Below are 15455 nucleotides of genomic sequence, written 5' to 3'. Positions count from 1 at the left end.
TACAATGGCCACAGAACAAGTGACAAGTAAACCACTGATTGTGGAGATCTTTGGGACACCCCAAAGATCTGAATCTGTTATATAATTGTAATTCCTTTTTTTAAAAAAAAATATGACTCTGAAATCTTCCCATTTTACTGTAAATACACTGCAGCATGTTTTAGCCTGGACCACCCATTGATAGAAAGTGAAGAAAACTGACTGAACTGCTTTAAAAAATGATAGACAAGTATAAATTCTGGATTGGTGTTAAGTAACAGTTTCACTGTGGGAATAGACTACAACAGTATAAATGGAAACTGATCCACCAATATCCCCTTCTCCAGTTTGAAAATAATTCTCCCTTTAGGCTCCCCCAACACCATGCACCATTCCTTATTGAAGAGGTCATTCAAATGACCTAATCCCTGACCTCTGCCAATGCCACTCTGGATATGGCTGCTTGAAGCCACGCAAAAGTGGCCCGAGGGATTCTTCATCATTTTTTTCACATTCCCACATGGCTTTGCACAACAACAAATTCTCTTGAGTAAAATTAAACAGTTAAAAACACTTGCCTTAATGGCTTGTCACAGCTGTTAAATGAAAAAGGGTCTGGTGTACTCATTTCAGCACATTGCAATTATGCAGTTTTATCATCTAATCCTATTTTCAACTGAGAATCTCAAAAATGATGAGACTCTTCCTATTAGATGTGATCAATTTTACTTAATCAATTTTCTACTTATTTCATGTCTGTAATACAACTAGTTAACATTTTGGTAACTTTCTCAAGCACTCCAATAGTAAAAAAAAAAGCACACTGTTACCAATGCAAACTCTGAGAACCAAAGCTGATAATAAGAGGAAAGGAAAGAAGCTTACACTAGAGAGTCAGGGTGTGTTCTGTCCTCCATGAACACATTTCAATCAAAAGCAAATAAGGTACTGGACTGAACCTCTCCTATAGGCAGGACAAATAGCAGCAATAGGTCAGCAAAAGGAATGAACCAAGTTACTCCAAATTGCAGTATTCAACCAATACACATGTAAATTAGTTAGCAAGCGGAAGACAAAATGGGACATAAACTGGTGTTTGTTTTGTTCCATAAACACTGTCAGTGGTCCTTTCCAGATGCAGAGGGAATACATGAGCTTAGTACTTGTAACTGGCTGCTCTAATGGCAAGTCGACAAATTGATTATTGCCATTCATTTGTCAGAGCAGATTTATAATCAATTGGAACCAATTAATCAGCACCTCCCTCCAAAGGCAATGGCATTTTCAATGGAAACTGAAGTTGGGCCTGTGTGCTCCATTATTGTCAGCAGTATATTCAAAAGGCAAAAAAAAATTCCAGACAAAAGGTTTTCTCATTTCAGTTGTCTGTATTAAACAGTTACATCAGCTAAAGAGATGTTCAGAGATAACTGAATATTTTGTAATATATTTATCAAAAAAAATTTTTAAGGCAAATTAGATTAGATTACTTACAGTGTGGAAACAGGCCCTTCGGCCCAACAAGTCCACACCGACCCGCCGAAGCGCAACCCACCCATACCCCTACATTAACCCCTTACCTAACACTACGGGCAATTTAGCATGGCCAATTCACCTGACCCGCACATCTTTGGACTGTGGGAGGAAACCGGAGCACCCGGAGGAAACCCACGCAGACACGGGGAGAACGTGCAAACTCCACACAGTCAATCGCCTGAGTCGGGAATTGAACCCGGGTCTCAGGCGCTGTGAGGCAGCAGTGCTAACCACTGTGCCACCGTGCCGCCCAGATTATTTACTGTTAAAATAATGTTTCAATATTTCCACCACTTCCAAAACACAGACTCTTATGAAAACACTTGGTTACAGTTGTAAAACTTTCTAGCATGTGTCCAGCACCTCATTTAAGTGTGAATCTGAAAAGTAAATAGCTTTAGGCTATTCAGCAAAAGGAATGAACCATCACCTTCATCATCAAACAGGTGTATTAACAGTTCACATTGCCTGGAAATCTAGAAGAACCAAAACAGAAATTTCCCTTCCCAAGACCAAACGCACTGAAACACTGGTTATGTTCTTAATATTCTATACTACTATGGTAATCTACAATTGTCTAGGATTCAATCTGGAACATCACTGGAAAACCTTTGACTGCACTACGCAAGGTACTTGGTCACTGCCTTACAGAGAAAATGAAGTTAAAAATCACACAACACCAGGTTATAGTCCAACAGGTTTAATTGGAAGCACACTAGCTTTTGGAGCGACGCTCCTTCTGAAAGCTAATGCGCTTCCAATTAAACCTGTTGGACTATATGCTGGTGTTGTGTGATTTTTAACTTTGTACACCCCAGTCCAACACTGGCATCTCCAAATCAGAGAAAATGAAAGTGACCATTCACACTGCAGGTGAAGCTGAAGTAGTTGTTCCTGGATACTTATGATCTTATATCACCACTGCTACAGACTATCTTTTTTTGACTCTAACACAGAAGAGACCCATGGGAAATATTCCAGGAATAGCAAAGTTGAAGCATTTCCACTTCAAGTAGTTTTAAAGTAATTAATCTTGCTTTTACAAAAACATCCCACCATTTCAATACTCTTATTAAAGGTGGAATTTATGTTAAATTAAGCTATGCTGCATTGAAATTTATAACGTAACACATTAACAGGCCACAAAACAAATTGCTTTCATCCACAGTTCCGATATTGGGAAAGGCTTTTATTTCCAGCAGAACATTCTAAAATAGTTCAATGAAATGTTGAATATACTGTTTCAACACACCAGAGTGTCAACAAATTTCGTTGTAGGAGTTGGGATATCTGCACACTTCTTGACTCCCGTATAATGAGTATGTCATCATATTTTGAGGGAAATGGAAGGCTTTGCTATTCTCTGTTCACAGGTTTATACAAGCTCAGGTTAGATGCCTTCCCTTTCACTGCTCAGACCACGTGCCTCAAACTCATTTCCAGAAGAAGTCCCTTCCTCAACGTCCTGTACCAACTCCAAAACAAACCAATATCTTTTTCCATTTATTAAACTTGAGCTCAATATTTGCTTCGACCTTGTCCAGTAAGAACCAGAGTAGAGTCTGATATATGGTTTTCATCCAATTTGTCTAGACGAGAGTGAAACCTTGGTTGAGAAGTACAAGAGATCACTAACCCTATCAATGTTATTCCTCCCAGGAATCACAAAGCATACATTACCTTGAAGAATATTTCATCTGCTTATTCTAATTAACAAAAGGCTTTATGAAGTTTCTGTTCATATGCCCTCCCTAAAGATAACTGACAAAAATATTTATCTTCACACATCTATTAGTTTATGTCCCCCCACATAACTACTTCATTCAGTTTAATAAACTCATAGAAATGTTTTGTTTTTCTACAATGGAACCCAATACACATTACGGAGACATGCCAAGCTGAGGAAAGCAATGCTAGCGTACTTGGATTCAGTCATATGATAATTCGTGCAAATAAAAGGAGCTTTTAATCTCTTTTTTTATGCATGGTGGAAGATAAGCTGACACATGAAAGTAGTTTGGTATCATACACAGCAGAACAGAGGACTTTATTTAATTTAATCTGTAGTAAATGTATCTCACGTTCAGTAATGAAAATGGGAGCTGCAGAGAAATTTTCTGCCTGCCTAATTGATGATGATGGAAGAAGTGAGTATACATGAGAAATGTTGAATCATGTATGTTTTTCCTTCAACTGTATCTACTACCATTCTTGATTGAGGAGATACAGAGCACAATATAACTCATACCTACTACCCAGGGTTGATACTCATGGTGACATCAGTCTTCTGACGTCTTGTCTAAGTGGCCCTTCCTGACGTGTGAACTTAAACAATGGTTGTCAGTGAATAACTTAACCATGAAACATGCCACAGTCAAGTCTGACTTTGTTCTCACTGTTCGCACAGAAGTGCGCTGTCACATACGGCTTGCTGGATAGTGATTATCCTTTACATTCTCAGAAGTTATGAGGTCAAATCCTCAAGTGCATCAGCTAAAGTGTTAATAGCTACGGACTGCACAAACCAAGAAAATTGTGATTCAGAACAACATTCTGCACTAAAACTAATATTCATTTACACTGTGCTAGGATTATCCCAACATTATACAAGGGAGGAGGAAAGGGTGATGGAGGAAAGGGGAAATGTACAAATTGTATAAACAAACAACTATGGCCGTTGCACAAGATGGTGGCACAGATAATCTGAAAATGGAGGGAATTAACGAATCAGAGAGAAAGGGGGACAGAAATGTTCATATTCGGAATCAGATACATACACACAGTGAAGCTTATAAAATCACTTACCCAGCCTTTCTTTTATCTCTTTTAAGGATAGGCTAACTTAATATAACTTAAAATAAGGAAAAAACAAACTCTTGAAATTCCATCATAAGTTAGGATCAGATAAACATCTGTGATTCAGTTTGAGCTGACACAATGAAGACTTATACTAAAAATAAATCAGAAATCACAACTGTTTCCATGCTTGTGGAACCCTGAAGACATCACTAGAAATGCAGCAGAGATCTGAGAGCAGTGGCAGTGTTACTGTGTCAATACAAAACAGCAGCAGGGAATGCACATAGTGAATAATGGTTTGAGAAGGGTGACAAATGGAAAAAATGTGCAAATATATGAGGCCAACCCTATGCAAGGAACAGAATTTGTATAAATCAGACACGCACTGTTAACTGGAGCAGTTAATCAATAAGGAACAGAACCTAAACAGAAGCTCAGGTAAGGCAGCCAGACCTCACATCTCTAATTTCAACAGTAGCGATGGCTTCAGAATAAAATACCTGTTTAACCAAACCAAATATTTTTGTCTTGCACAAATATTTAGTGGATAACTGCAAAAATTGGATCACATTTTGGCTGAGCTTTGCAGTACATAGAATGAGACATCTTTATTGGATGAAACTGTTTCTCTCTCTGTTCCTTTCTCCATCCTGCCCTTCTCATAAAACTAATTCCTTGCTAAGCCATAATCCTACAAGGAGTGGATGACCTCTAGCAACTTACCCAGGTGGGTCAAGCTATATTGTAAACACAAGAATATTTAGCACATATCTATGATCTTGAATTTATACATCATTTATCATGACCTTAGAAAATCCCAAAGCATTCTACAGGCAATGGAGTATTTTTGAAGAGTAGTCACTTGTAATGTTGTAAATTCAACAGCCAAATTGTGCACAGCAAGCTACCACACAGACAATATTGGCAGAAAATCTGTTTTTGTGATGTTGACTGAAGAATAAGTTTTGGCCAGCACTTTAGAGATGACTCTCTTGCTCTTTTCTTGACAAAGTACCATGAGAATGTTTTAATGTCACCCAAGAGAGCAGACAGGGCCTAAAAATAAGATTGCTTGTGAAAGATGCTGTCTCTCAATCCCTCAACTGGGCCACCAGCCTAGAATTGTGTCCTCAAGTTTTGAAACTGAAATTGATTTGAATCCACACAGCCATAAGGCCCAATGATGAGACAGCTATCAACTGAGCTACTACTGACACTGTCAGCAATATCAGATTGTCACATGTTACAACTCATGAGCTGCCAGGGATTGTGTGAGAATTAAAGCAGACCTTGCATTTTTGCAGCTGTACAACATGAAAGATGGCATCATCATGAGCCACAAGAAGAAAATTTTATCAAAATTCACAGATGGACTGTCTCAAAAACATTTGAAGAAAGGGTGGATTATTAATATTTCAAAAGAAAGGTTCAAGATAAAATTCAGAAAAATTGCAAACAACAGAATTAATTTTGCTAAGCTAATCTAAGCACATCTTTTCTCATCAGAAGCTAAAATCAGGAAACGTGGTTCATAATCTGTTTAAATGGCACCACCTGAATGCTCTTCTCCAAGCGACTCAACAAGTTAACTTGGAACTGTTTCCTTCAATACTTCTGGGTCAAAGTCCTGGAACTTCTTTCCTAACAAATTATGGGTGTACCTATAGTATATGGAACGTAGTAGTTCAAGAAGCCAACTCACTATTATCTTCTGAAGGGCAATTGAGGTAAGGAATAAATACTGGGTTAGCCAGTGATAACCACATCCCATTGAGTGACTAAATAAAACCACTTCAGAACTCCTTGTGCCTCATCATTTTCCTCTTTATCATCCACCAACTGATGTCAGTTAACTCAGTGGCAGTCATGGATCAGACTTGGCACATTCCTGGGTAGCTTTGGATGGCTTCCTGCTTTTACTCACTGACCTCAAATATGATATTTTTATGCCAACAGTGTACTGTGAAATAAGTATTTAATAATTTTTAAATTCTTACATGAGTTGCGGTGTTGATGGTAAGGTAGGTATTGGTTGCCATTCCAGATATGAATGGCAAATTTCTTAAATGGCCATTAATGAATCAGATAAGTTCTTAGTGACAACTGACAATGGTTACACAGTCACCATCAGACTCGCTTTTTTTTAATTCCAAATTTTACTGCATTTAGGCCATAATGAGATTTGAACTCATGTCTCTAAAACATAGACAAGGTTTCTGGATTACCTGTCCAATTGGTGGCAAAAGTCAGTTTAGCCAGGATGCAAGACTTAATGAAGTTCTTCATTTTAATAAAAATTTTTTTAAAGCTGCAAATAAGGTTTACTGACCATTGTAACCAATCACCTAAAGCAGTCTCCCATTGAGCAAAATTCTGCACCTGCTACGTCAACTCTTAATTGAACACAATACACATGAGAGTTGCAATAACTTTGCTTATTGTAAAATTACTCAATTTCATTTTCTGTCTAACACAGAACAGCCATACACCATAATTACTGAATGAATTAAAATAGCTTTAGAGTCATAGAGTCATAGAGATGTACAGCATGGAAACAGACCCTTCGGTCCAACCCGTCCATGCCGACTAGAGATCCCAACCCAATCTAGTCCCACCTGCCAGCACCCGGTCCAAGCTTTCTGTTAAGAAAAGCATTTAATTCAACGTGTTAGAAAACTGAAACCATTGCGCAGGAACATTCATTAAACTTTTGAAATATAATGTAATTAAGTGTCTATTGGTTGCCAGTCTGATTCCTGCAGCATGGATCACATGCAGCATTAGAATAAATTTGCCCAATATTCAACTGTAACAGACATTAAAATTTCACTCAATAGCTACATAAATGTACTGAATAATTATCTACCTTATTTTTCATTGGAAATGCCGATGACAGCATTTCATTGTTGTTTGGGTTGATACTGAGTAACAAAAAGCAGACTGGTGATCAGATTTAGTTTGTGCATCTCAGTATCACACTACATCCTAAGTGACCCACTGGATGCTTAATCCTGTTATTCTTTGAAGGTATTTCTTGAAACATTTCAATAATCATACAAATGATTTTAGTTACAATTACTTTCTCCCATTTTATGCTACCCTGAAGGTGTTGACTTCCTGTTGCTCTACAGTTCAATAGACACCAGTTATCCTTTGATATCTTGCCCAAATAGCAATTTTTCATGAATGAACCCTGATAGGGAGTGCTGACAAGCTAATCAGCCTCAAGGGGGTTTCATAGCCAAGCCTATTCTTGTCTTCACTCAATATTCAGACAGTGCACTTCAATTAAAGTTCTGTGAAGAAGAATTTTCATTTATTTACAACAACTTGTATTTATATAGTACCCCATGCAAGATACTTCACAGAAACATTTTAAAGCATTAACATGACACCAAGTCATAAAGGAGATATTATGGCAGGTGGCCAACACATTGGACAAGGAGATCAGTTTTCAGGGGCATCACTTAAAGAACATGGTAAGGGGAAAGAGGCAAAGGGGTGAGAAAGGGAAGTCTAAAGCTTAAGGTCTGCAGCTGAAGACATGGCCACTAACAGTGAAGTGATCGAAACTGGAGATTGAAACAGGCTAGGATTAGAGGATTGCTGATATATGAAGAGTTATGGGGCTGAGGAGATGACAGAGATTGGAAAGGGCATGGCGATGGACGGATGGATTTGAAAACAAGGATGGAAATTTTAGGTCAGGTGAAACATGGGCTGTGAAAACTTCTGGAAGATCTCACGTTTCTAAGAGTAAAATAAAACTTGGGAGGATCAGAAGTACATCGAAATAGTCATGCCTACAGGTAACAAAATAGAGAATTTCAGCATCAGGCAAACTTCAGTAGGAACAGAGTTAATTTACCAGAGATGATAATAATTGTTCCTAGTGATAGCACATTCCGCATTGATAGGATGGCCCAAATCACTTCCCAGTTTATGGGTTAACTTTGAAAATAATCACTGTAACATTATTGGTAAATGTAACTTAGTTAGCTGGATGGCTGGCTTGTGTTTCAAAGTGACACCAACAGCACAAGTTCAATTCCCTCCCCACCTTCTCAACCTCATCCCTCACCTTAGATGTGGTGTCCCGCAGGTTAAACCATCACCAGTTGTTTCTCCCTAATAAGACAGCTGCCCTATGATTCTCTGGATTATAGCAACTTTACTGCTGCCCTGCTTGGTAACAGCTAACTTGCTGTTTTCAATGAATAAACACACTAAGCCATTGGGGATCCAGATCTTAACTTTACTTAATTTAGCTTGCACTCATGTTTCTTTAATTTAATTAAGAGGAGGAGACTGGTAAATAGATAGTGCATCTATTCCCACAGATCCACTCCACAGTGCATCCATTCCCAGATGTAGATGTACTGTTTTAAATTCTTAATATCAATTCATTTCATTATAGGATAAATTCACAAATCCAATGGGAATTCTCACAGGTTGGGAAATTGGCACTATAGCATCGCATCACCCTATTTCTAAACTGTGTTCTGTTCCAGGCCACCGTTCTGCTATGAGTGTGGGTTTGATGAACTCAAAATAAATGTAACACATTGAGAACCACTGGCTGAAATGTACTATTTCTCCAACTTGCCATCATAGCTGAGGCATCATTACAGAGCCCTCCTAATTCAGATACTCAATTCGTGTGAAAAAATATTCTACACATCTGATCTTTTAAAAACGTGTAAAAAGACGTGGAAATAAGCACAATCATCAATTATGCATATGTTTGAGCAGCACTAAACAAATTTATCACTAAAAGTAAACACAACTGTTTATAGTGCTTCCTGAAATTTTTGACAGATCAAGTATTTCTTAAGAAAGTTGCTTGACTTTGGTTATTAATTCATTAATACTTCAGGAAAATTAAAAGCACACCAGGAAATACAGTAAAACGTGATTCTTTGCCCTGTAACTCTACGTAACTAATACTTAGTCTGTGTCTTTACAAAACTAATCTCCACCAGTTAACTGGGGCAAGGTCAAACAATGTAAAACTTAGTAAGAGAATTCTATGATACTGAGGCCTCACTTCTACAAGCTAAGTAAATGCAGCTCTACCCACATTTTCCAGTCCCCACCAAAAAAAACTACCCATACAGTACATACCTTCACAGGCCTCAGAGACTTGCTGAATAAAGAAATGTGACCAAAGCAGAAACCTTCACACCTAAATCACTCATTATTTTAAAAAAAAGGAGAGAAAACTACAGCTGCATCATAGTTTAGACCAACACAGGCCGAGAAAGGAAATCTGCTTCACCAACTCTTCAGAATCTGCCATTAATCTGCACATCCTGTGTTATGCTCCACCTCTGCTTCCTAAGGACAGCAGAAGTCATGAGACCCAGGCCTGCAGTGCGCATGGGTGCCAGCAGCAGCACAGAGTTTTGTCTGTGTGCCAGTGGTTCTAGCGTGCATTCAGCCGTAAATCACCAATGTCAGCTTGAGTCACAATCACCCTGCGAAGCGAATTTGACATTTACAGCACACAGTGTGAGTGTGTGAAAGAGAGAGAGAGAGAGAGAGAGAGAGAGAAAGTGCTTTGAACAAGGTTGCTAATAGAAATGAAGGTTACTGCGTTTAGTTTTGAGAGTTTAGTTAACTCATTGACACAAATCTAACATTCCCTGACATTTGTAGGAATTTTGTACTGGTTGTGACCAAGAGATAACATTAATGAACAATTCAAGACATGCTATGCTGGAAAAGGGGAAAATGTGACAGATTAAACCATGAGGTGCAGGTGAAGCTCTTGAATCATCTCTCAAGGAACATATTCCAGCTCAAGTAGAACATTTAAAGGACCTGCAGGTGTGGGCTTTGGTCATGGGCCAGAGTTTTTTGGGGGGTGCTGGGGTGGGGAGGCAGTCTAGACATGAGTCGGAGTTGGTGGGGGGGAGCTGGTTGTCTGGACATGAGCGGTAGAAATGTTTAACAACTCTCATAATCTCACCTGTCACTTCTCAGCATGTTCCCAGCAAGCAGTTATTTGTCATGAACTGGTATGATTTTATAATTAGCAGATTGTCGATCCTGCTTCGGGTTATCAGCTTCTGTTCTCCCATTTTTGTACAAAATCTTGAATCAGTCTATGTCACACTGCACATGGCTGAGGTTATTGTACAAGTCTCTCAGGTTAACTTCAATTTAGCTGGCAACTTTATTCCATCAGCATAATGATAGCTCCATGTTTAGTAGGTCTATACCATCAATGAATACCCTGAATATTAAGCATTTTGCATGATAACAAGCAGCTGTAGGAGGATGAGCACTTCTGTATGTTCATTGTGTAAATGTCTTAAGATTTTCAATTAAGTGACAGTCTACCTGATTCTATCAACATCAAGAACAATCAAAAAAAGGTTTGTACATAAAATTTATTTTTGGGTGGGGTAAGGGAGAGAACAAAGGAGCTATTGTCTAAACAACGTATGGATATTTGTGCTCGTAATTTTCTAGAATGGATTAACAGAGTGAATGACATTGAAATACCAAAATATGAAGTTGAAAGAGATCTGGAGATGCTACTTCACAGGGTTTAACATGTTCAAACACTGCAGCACAGTAATCAGAAAAGGAAACCGAATGATGCACTACAATCTAGAAACTACTGTCAATTATAATAGTAAATGGTTGCTTAGTGCATTCAAAGCGTTGCTTTGTCTGCTCTCTATAATCCCTGCAATAGCATAGTTATCTCAAATTTCTTCCAGAAACACAGAAAATAATGACACAATTTAGTAGCTGGACCTTTTGTAATAATGTGCTTTTTCTCAGCACTGCTTCAATTTTACATTGCCACAACTTTATGTCTGCCAACAAAGTGCAACGAATAATCTCTTGGCCACCACAGCAGTATAGCAGGTCAGGCAGCATCCAAGGAACAGGAAATTCGACGTTTCGGGCATGAAGGGCTTATGCCCGAAACGTCGAATTTCCTGTTCCTTGGATGCTGCCTGACCTGCTGCGCTTTTCCAGCAACACATTTTCAGCTCAGATACTCCAGTATCTGCAGACCTCACTTTCTCCTCACCACAGTATAGTGTATCACTGAGAACACTTGCATCAAACAGTCTTGCAAGCCTGAAACAAGAGGGACACATAAGTGCCTTAATGCAGCCACACCATGAACCAAAGTTCTTAAGGTCAAGAGGATGCAACATGTTCAACATAGCAACTGCAAGCACCCACCTTCCACACCCATCACCTTTACCACTTAAAAAGCCAAAAGCAGCAGACACATGAGAACAGCATCTACTGCAAGCTCCTCTCCAAGCCACACGCTTTCCTGATTTGAAACTGTATTTTCTTACACTGTTGTAAAGTCAAACTCCTGGAACTCTGTTCCTAACAGCACTGGAGGTGTGCCTACACCACATCGGCTGCTGTTTCACGGCAGCTGCTCACCACTACCTTCTCAAGGTCAATGATGGATGGGCAACGAGTATTAGTTGAGCCAGCAGCTCACATGTCATGACAATTTTCTTCTTGTTTAATAATAACTATGCCCTATCCTTCTCATAAATCCAATCCTGTCACTACCCCACCACAAAGAAAATAAAGATGCTATTTTAAAAATGTATGATAATTGGACACTTTTATTTGCTGCTCCAGGTCATTATCCTCACCTGGACCCTCAAAGTGAGTGACACTTTCGATCTTCAGTAAGATGCCTGATCTAATCAAGTATAATTCCACTAACCCTTCACCAGTTACACCTATGGCTGAGAAAACAGAACCTCTACTCTGATGCCAAAAGCCTTGCAAGAATAGGGATAGAGGAAGAGAGAAGGAGAGAGGCTCCATCCTCACGAGAACAACTCTAATTATCAGTGCAAGACTTGCAACTCCAAACACTCCATTACAGCAGGGAAAGCTTCAAATTTTCAGGTTAATGTGTTTATCAAAAGCACATTCATCAACTGCAGCAAATTTAGCCAACTACTGTCATTTTCATATCTAAATATTTTCGTGTATTATGAGCAAAAATCAAAACAAACTCAGAGATGGTGAATGAATCAACATTTGAGCATATTAATCAAAGATCAATTGTTATGAGCTTTTTGTTGCTGTCACTTGTTACCTTTCCTCATATCTGCTCATTGTACATTATATGAAACATGATGGCAATATGTTTTCTCATGGTGTCAGAGATGTACGGCACGGAAACAGACCCTTCGGTCAACTCGTCCATACCGACCAGATATCCCAACTCAATCTAGTCCCACCTGCCAGCACCCAAAACATATCCCTTCAAATCTTTCCTATTCATATACCCATCCAGATGCCCTTTAAATGCTGAAATTGTACTAGCCTTCACCACTTCCTTTGGCAGCGTATTTCATACACGTATCACCCTCTGCGTGGAAAAAATTGCCCCTTAGGTCTCTTTTATATCTTTCCCCATCCACCCTAAACCTATGCCCTTTAGTTTTGGACTCCCTCAGCCCAGGGAAAAGACCTTGTCTATTTATCCTATCCATGCCCCTCATGAATTTATAAACTTCTATCTGGTCACCCCTCAGCCTCCAATGCTCCAGGGAAAACAGTCCCAGCATACTCAACCTCTCCCTATAGCTCTAATCCTCCAACCCTGGCAATATCTTTGTAAATGTTTTCTGAACTCTTTCAAGTTTCACAATGTTTGCTCAAGAAATGTTCAAAGAATTGTGGAGAAATAGTGGGTTAACTAACTCATCCATTCTGATGGCTTCAGCATATTATGGCTTCTGACAACAGAGAAATGATGGGGCCATATGGCCAATGACTGGTGGAGTAATCTTGTGACAAGCAAAGGATTTGAGACTACACAACTACTTTTGTGTTGGTAAAACATTGTGGCTTCTAAGCAGCAATAAAAATCTAAAAAACAAATTAAAACAAGAAATAAACAGTTTTAAGGTAAGAGCTTTAAAATTATTTTACAACCTAGTCTCCATGCCTGATTTCTGTTCATTTATCCTCAACATCCTCATAAACCCAGGGCGTTTGCTCCCAAATTGAAAGGTTCTGATATCAATTCAATCATTTATAAAGCTATATTTAATCATCCTTCTCTAGATTTATCTTCTAATCTCCCTGGTACTATCTTCTCTGAATTGACACTTGTGATGTGTTCTGCTCTGCTTCATTCTGGGCTAACAGTTGCTCACTGTATTCAGATCATCATCTATTCCTCTGCTGTTTGGACTTCCTGTCCAGATCTTCTATTTTGTGCCTTACCACTGTTAAACTGTAAAGTTTAATGTAAAGAATATAGTTACAGTTCCCACTGCACACATATGATTTTGTGTTCTTTAAATTGAGCTCTGCATGGTCGTTCTGAATTATTCCATACTCAGCCATATTCAAGTATATTGTATCTCCGACCCAAACCATAAGGAAGCTGCAAAAGCACTCGCTGATGAAGGGCTTTTGCCCGAAACGACGATTTTACTGTTCCCCGGATGCTGTCCAGCACCACTAATCCACTCGCTCCCCTGGCAACCAACAGGACAGAGTAGCAGGAGCATTTGTTTTGTCAGAACATTAAAAATGTTCAATTCAAAGTCTTAAAATTTCCCAAAAGTTCTAACAAATTATTTGGACATCTTTATGTCAGGCTTGAAGTCGTACGTCTAATGGTGTATAACCAAAGCAGCCAGGGCAGCCTTTGGAAGGGGAAGGGCAAACCCTGCTTCACTTTGCTCAAGTTTCAACTCGAAAACTGACACCCAGCCAATACTGCTACTTTTCCCGTCAAAGTGAACCTGAAACTACTTTATATTAAGTGCAAAGTGACAATTTAACTTAGTTTGGTCCCAGTAAGCATTTTCTTTTTGCTTATTTGATAATATAACCAATATTGTCACTTTTTCTGTCTTCAACATAATCTTTACATTATTTTGAAATTGTGCATGACCATTCATGAATTGTATTTTGTATTTCTAAAATATTTGCCAAGAGGTTAGTATTTGAGAAAATAAAGGAATGGTCAGCACAATAATAACATTCCATTTTTGGCCATTTTTATATCAGTAATGGCCCATTAATTTTTAAGTTAATGATTATCTCTACTAAAATAGTGACAAAGCAGTACTTCCAGTTGTTTAATTGTTCATTTGCTTGCAATGGTAACAGACTTGGTTATCTATCAAATCCTCATGCTCATTCAATATCCACTCATGCTTTTTCCAGGAGTCTTCACTGAACAGTGATCAGGAGGATAATAGAGACGTAGAGTCATATTCTTTGGTCCAACAGATTCTTTGGTCCAACCAATCCATGGCTGACCATGTTCCCAAACTCATTTTCCCCTGACCATGCCATGCCATAACCATTGAGATTAACTGGAGCACAGACCAGAAACCAAGTCAGGTTTGTTTTCAGGTAATGCCTTTAGCAGCTAGGGCATTAGAGAAGCTCTTTAAATCATCCCAGAATGATTGTATCTATAGTCGGTAACCAACTTTATGATTATAAAATTTTAAAAAGCTACAAAAATATGGGAATGGAATTTCCCATCTTCTTAGTATATTACTCTATCAGTTGTAAAACAGCGTCCTCTATAAAGAAAGGCTGAGTTTTAGCAACACCAGATAACTAGACACATGCAAGATCAGCACCTGTGTAGTTGCTTCAAAGCCATGAATAGAACTTTAGACAAATATACACACTTAATTAGTCACAATACAGACTTTATTTGGAAGCCATTTTAATGTCATTTCATATTTAACAGATAATCAAAGTATAAAATCAATCACTAGTCTGCATGAGCATCTCACTGATAAGATACAGCTTCTGATAGTGGATGATGTCCTGCACTGGTTGAAGTCATACCTGGCACAGAGGCATATGGTTACGGTAGTTGGAGGTTGGTCATCACAGTTCCAGGACATCTCTGCAGGAGTTCCTCAGGGTAGTGGTGTCCCACGCCCAACCATCGTCAGCCACTTTATCAATTACCTTCACTCCATCATGCCGACATTTGATGATGATTGCATAATGTTCAGCATCATTCGTGACCCCTCAGATAATGAAGCACTCCATGTTGAAATGCAACAAGATCTGGACAACATCCAGGCTTGGACTCACAAGTGGCAAGTAACATTCATGCCTCACAAATGTCAGGCTACAACCATCAC

General features: G+C 38.8%; 1 protein-coding gene across 6 annotated transcripts in view; it reads right to left on the bottom strand.

The window, feature by feature from the left end:
- The window catches only part of raraa (retinoic acid receptor, alpha a), a 564031-nt gene that overhangs the window by 362805 nt on the left and 185771 nt on the right, over positions 1-15455 (bottom strand). Inside the window, exon 1 of one of the 6 annotated variants that reach the window (XM_060848779.1) lies at positions 9439-9632. The exons of the other annotated variants lie outside the window; for them this stretch is intronic. The gene's annotated coding sequence lies outside the window, so the exon portion shown is untranslated. Of the gene's footprint in view, positions 1-9438; positions 9633-15455 lie in introns of those variants that run through there. 6 annotated transcript variants of the gene reach the window in all.

The sequence above is a fragment of the Hemiscyllium ocellatum genome, chromosome 32 (genome assembly GCF_020745735.1).
Source record: "Hemiscyllium ocellatum isolate sHemOce1 chromosome 32, sHemOce1.pat.X.cur, whole genome shotgun sequence".
In the NCBI taxonomy this organism is placed as follows: Eukaryota; Metazoa; Chordata; class Chondrichthyes; order Orectolobiformes; family Hemiscylliidae; genus Hemiscyllium; species Hemiscyllium ocellatum.
Note: the sequence above shows the minus strand (reverse complement) of the source record. Positions and strands in the feature narration are given on the sequence as shown.